We start from the raw sequence: 6,223 nt of genomic DNA on the forward strand, positions 1-6,223 counted from the left end.
TTCTGTTTTCTCATTGTTTTCTGCTTTTCATTCGTAAATGGTAATCTGTTATTTCTCCCTACTCACACGCACACTTTGTTTTCTTCCCATTTTCCTTTTTTTTTTTTTTAGGAGTAATCAGGTAGCATAAACTCAGATTATCAAGAATAAAATTTTGAACCCTGCAACCCACTTTTAACTAAAAAAGAAGTCATTTTAATAGACCACCTTTCTTTTACTTCCCGAGACATAGCGAACAACACTATTACCTGTCCTCCATGTCCTCACTGCCACCCTAGGTCCTAGTGGAGAGCAGGAAAGATACAGAAAACCAAGTCCTGACTGGATAACGATGGGCAATTGAGCCTTTGCATTTCCTTTTAAAGCTCCTAAAACCACACTCAAGTGGCAGTAAAGAGACTGTTAATCCAATAAAAGCAGTGTGTTATTGTTATAAATGGGAAAAAATATAAATATTAGTGCTTTAAATCTATTTTAAAATGAAATTTTAGCCAAATAGATACAAAACCCCAAAACGTTTCTATGGACCCTTGTTCGAACGCCTTTGTCTGAGCTCCGTGATGAGCTTCCTTCTGGACTCCAGGAATATGGTAGACATAGCAGTAGGAACTGGCACCTTAGGAATCAATCACCAGCTCTGGGCTCCAGTCCCAGCCCTGCTCCTCGCTACCACATGACATCAAACTAGCCTCTCCCTCTCCGAGGCCTCGACTTCTCTGCGTGGGAAAGGAGAAGGCAGACCCCATACATGATCCTCCATATCCCTTCCGGTTTTGAAAGTTTGCTTCTTGTCCCAATGCAAAAACTCTTAGGCAAAAATCAAGTAAAATCCCAGATCCCAAACTCAGATTTTGCTGAGCCCAACAGAAGCAACGCAGTCCACCCAAAGGGTTTAAATAAATAAACAAACCCATAGAGACAGAGAGGATACGAGAGCAAACAAAACACCAAAATTGTGAAAGCTAGAAAGCAGATAGTTAAATGACAAATGATTTAGCACCCTGGAGGGGCGGGGGCGAGAAACAAAACCGAAATCATAAACTGACAGTGAAGAAAGCCGAGAAGCAACTTGATTTAAAGCAGAGAAGCCTCAAAGGGCTCAGGAACCGGTAGCATCAGATACTGCTGAAGTAGAACTGAAATGGGGGCCAGGGTAGGACAGTGAAAGAGAATAAAAAAAGAAGGACTGTTGGAAGTCTGTTTGAGAAGCAATCCTCATTTCCCTTCCCAGCTACAAACAGACAAGCTACTGCCTCCTCCCCACAAACGATTTCATTTCTGGAGGAGTAATGGAGCTGGCCTGGGACTGGGGACACCAAGGAATGATTGAAAGCAGGAGTAAGCAGGGGAGTTAATAACCATATGCAGGCTGGATACTGAGACTGGCACCTTTCCTTTCTCTCTTCCGCTTGCAGACACTGACAAGAAAACACCTCCCTCAAACAGGATCTGACAGCCTTTCTACAGAATTTGACCAGCCCAAGAGCAAAGACCTACTTAGAAGTTCCCCCACACAACAGCCAGCCTACTATGCAGTGCAGTCAAAAGGTACCACACAGCTTTTTAGCCACCCATGCTTACATGGGAGCTGACAACCAAGTATCAACAGCTCTCCAAGGAAAGCCTCTAATATGAAAGATAGACACTGCCAAGTTAGAAGGAACAGTCCTCAAGACTGCCCTCACTTCTGACACCAATTGCAAATTTGAGTGTCCCCAAGACCACCCTGGAGTTTGATAATTTGCTAGAAGGACTGACAGAGTTTACTGAAAGCTGTAATACTCACAGCTGTGTTTTACTACAGCTGAAGGATACAGATGAAAACCAGCCAAGGAAATGCTGAGGGCAGAGTCCTGATGCCCTCTCTTTGTGTGGCGTCACGGACAGCATTAATGCCTCCCAGTAGAAATGGGCTGCCAACCAGGAAGCTCACCCTGGTACCCAGTTTTTACTGGGGCTCTTCCTTGAGAGCATAGCTGACTATCCATGTGGCTGATCTGTGTCCAGCCCCTCAAGAGTCCAAGATGATCAACCATCATTTCTTTTGTTTATAAATCTGTAATTTGGGCAGGGCTCAGCAGGGACAGCTTGCTTCTGCTCCACTTGGCATCAGCTGGGGTGGCTTGCAGGCTGGGGCTGGAACCACTTGAAGGCTCACCCATTCACTCACTCACTCATTCCCACGGTTGGTGCTGGCTGTTGAATGGGGCCTCAGCTGGGGCTGCCTGCCAGACACCTACATGTGGCTTCTCCATGTAAACCATATGCTCCTTTCTTGTGGCATGGTGGTTAGGTTCCAAGAACAAGCATTCTTACAGGACCAGGTGGAAGCTGCATCATCTTAATGACCTTAGTCACACAGCATCATGGACCCACTTAGATTCAAGGGGAGAAAGCACACATGATGGATGAATGTCAACATTACATTGTAAGGAGAGCATGTTGGATGGGATATATTGTGATGCCCATTTCTGGAAAATATGATGTCACATATAACTAGTGAGCTAGAGATGTTAGGAAGATGGAGACAGCCCCTGACCCATATTCAGAAAAATGTCTATTAAATGTAGCAACAGATTGAAGTTCAATAAAACTTCTGCTGCAGTGAGAATTATGAAAAGCAGAGAGAAGTAGAAAGCACAGCTGTATGGGACCACTTAATGCAGGTGCAAACAGCCTAGCAGGCCTCAGTAACCCCTGGGAGTCTCACTCAGAGCACGCTGATATTGAAACTGAACCCTCTGTTAAGAAGGGAGGGATGGGGTGATATATTTTGGAATAATTTACATCAGAAATCATTAAAATAATGTTTTGGCTTTTAAATGGATAGCTTTAATAACAGATTAACTTTCCATTATGACAGATACATATTACTATAGTATCCTATAATTATTTTATGCGTTACCTTTCAAGAAGAAAGATCAACCTACCTTAGAATTCTCTTGGAGGTATCATTCCATTATCTTCTAGCCACTATTGCTGTACAAGTGAAGTCTGCTATTACTCTGTTAGTTTCTCTGTCTTATTTCCCTGTTGCATTTAAGATTCTTTTCTGTCTTTGCTGTACTGCGTTTGCTCTTGCAAATATATCTACCCATGGAGTTAAAAAAATTCTGCTCAGGGTTCAATATGATTTTTTTAAAAAGATTTTATTAAGGAATTGGGAAAGGGGAACAGCCAAGTTGTCCTTCAATCTTAGTTGTGGAGGGTGCAGCTAGCTCAGCTCCAAGTCCAGTCGCCATCCGGCTGCCCATTGGCAGCTCACGGTTGCTCAGCTCAAGGTGCCGTGTTCAATCTTAGTTGCAGGTGAGCGTAGCCCACCATCCCATGCGGGAGTCAAACTGGAAACCTTGTTGCTAAGAGTGCACCTAACTACTACCTGGCCACCCGTCAGCAGCTCAGCACAGCTCAGCTCTAGGTGCCATGTTTAATCGTAGTTGTGGGTAGGCATAGCCCACCATCCCAAGTGGGAGTTGAATTGGCAACCTTGTTAGGAGCACGTCCTCTCACCAGCTGAGCCACCCTGCTACCTGTTGGCAGCTCAGCTCGGGCACAGCTCACTGGCCCATGTGGGAATTGAACCAGCGACCCTGTTGCTCAGAGCTCTCACTCTTAAGCAACTGAGCCACTCGGCTGGCCCTCAATATGATTCTTTAACTTGATGATTCATGTTGTATAATAATCTGCCTGGTCTTTGTCCTGGATTCCTGGCAGGGAGCTTCAAAACCCTTCCCGATTTTCCTGAGTGATAGCAGTGTCTTTGTTAGTCATGGTGGGGCCTCCAGACCACACCTGAGGTTATGTGAATGAGTGACTTAGGGGGCTGGTCACACGAGAATCACAGACCAACCATGTGATTAGAGGGGAGCTAGAGATTGAGTTCAATCATGCATATAACACAAAATGAAACCCCAATAAAAACTCTGGACACCCAATACTTTGGTGAGCCTCCTGGTTAGTGAATGCATTAATGTGTGGGAAGGTGACACATCCTGATTCCATAGGAAGGGGGCATGGAAAGCCCATATTTGGGACCCTCCCAGATCTCACCCTATGTGTCTCTTCATTTGGCTGATTCTAATTTATATCCTTTATTTTAAAAAATGTAATCATTAACTATAGCATTTTCATAAGTTCTGTGAATCATCCTAGAAAATTATGGAACCTGAGGGGGTCATGAGAACCCCTGAATTTGTAGCCAATGGGTCAGAAGTGAGGATGGTCTGGGGACCCCTTGAACTTGCAGCTGGATCTGAGTAGGGGAGTCTTCTTGGGGACTGTGCCCTTAACCTGTGGAGGTTTTGTGCTAACGCTGAGGGATTACTGCCAGGACTACATTTTGGTGTTGCACACATCTTTCTTCACTCTGGAAGATGTCAATGTTAGACACATGTGCTCATCAAATACTACACTGGGTTACTGAGCAACCTGTCATGACTTTCCTATTGCCTGTTCTTCCAATAGGAGCCAACTGTGGCTCCTATGTCTGGCATCAAAAACACACCATTAATTATAGGGAAAATAATGTCGTACCTTTGTTGTCAAAATAAGACAGTATAAAATAGAGGCAGTGTGGTAGATGGCATTAATGTTCCCTTAGTGGACATTATTGGTGCTCTGCCCAGGTCTTCCCACACCTCTTTTCAGGTTCTGTTCCTTCCCATAATGTCTCTGTCATTTTGTTTCTAGGAGCCGTACAACTGGGACTCTTTTTGAAGGGACTGCTCCAGGGCTACTGGAACTGCTTCACCCAGGTTCAGGAAACCACAAGTGGCCAGTTGCTTACATGCCCTTGGAGCCGTCCTTAACCAATGACAGAGCTGTGGAAATATGAAAGCCTAGCTTCCCTGCCTTGAGTTGGGATAGACTCTGAGGTATAATTTACACTCCAGAAACCCCTGCAGGATGAGGCTTAACCCAGGACTTTGCCTGAAATTATACCCTTAGCGTTGTCTCCTTCCCTGTCCTGCTCCCCAACTTCTTTTCTGGATTCTCCTAGGAACACTTCTTAATAAATCACTTACCACAAATCCTTGACTCAGGGTCCACTTCTGGGGAACCTAACAGTTTCCAATCATTCACTGCTGAACAGGTTGCCATGTGACTTGCAATGCCTGGGGGTAGGGGAATCTATTTCTCAGCCCCCGGTGAGTCAAGCGTGGCTATACAATGTGCTTTGACCAACGGAATGTGACGAGAAGTAAGGTATGCTACACATTACTTGACTCTTAAGAATCATCACATTACTAGAATTGCTCTTTTCTCTAGGGGTAAGGCCAAGATTGGGGTTGCTCCTTCAGCCTGGATCCCAGAACAAGACGTGCAAAGCAAAAAACCACAGCTGACACACAGCCAGTATGTAATATGAGCAAGAACAAACCTTTATTATTGTAAGACACTGAGATTTTTGGGTCGTTACTGAAGCATAACCTAACAGATATAACACAGGCTGGGTAGCATAATAGTTAAGAGCATGTGTCCTGGAGTTAGACAGCCTGGGATCAAAGCCAAGCTCTACCACTTACTATCTGTATAACCTTGGTCCAGTTTTTCAGCTGAGCCTCAGTGTCTCCATTAGTAAAATGGGGGCTATATTAATGATATTCACCTCATAAGGTCATTGTGGGGATCAAATGAGTTAATACATATAAAGTGCTTCAAACGGTGCCTGGCACATGGTAAATGCTTAATAATTAACTAACGTGAACTATAATTATGAGTGATAGCTCATCCCCTAGTTTTCAGTGTTTTCTTCTACAACCACTGAGCTCATTGGTTGCCTCCGCAGCACTCATACCACTCTTCCCACAGTCTCGATTTCTACTTGGGGATGTGGTTCTGGGGAAACTGACTTCACTTGGCCTAAGAAGGGCAAACAGCCAGTAGTGTGCTGGTAAACCGGGTCCCAGGAAGGTTGGGAGGGAGGCCAGTTTCCATGGTGTAAATATTCCATCCACGGCCAACTTCAAACGACCAATGGTTTAACAACTGGTTTGCAAGATTCTTGAATATCTGACCATCACCTGGCGAGCCAGGAGCTTCTATGCCACTCCTATACACAGCGCAAGCTGCTCCCATCAGTGAGACTCTCAGGGCTTCTACAACTCTAATCGAACATAAACATTTGCCCTGCGTGTTGTAAAATAGAAAAGAACTTCCCAAAATGCATTAAGTTGAACCCACGAAACTGCCAATATTTGACTAGTTTGGATTTACATAACGG

This window comes from Hipposideros armiger, unplaced genomic scaffold (assembly GCF_001890085.2).
Source record: "Hipposideros armiger isolate ML-2016 unplaced genomic scaffold, ASM189008v1 scaffold_497, whole genome shotgun sequence".
Lineage (NCBI taxonomy): Eukaryota > Metazoa > Chordata > Mammalia > Chiroptera > Hipposideridae > Hipposideros > Hipposideros armiger.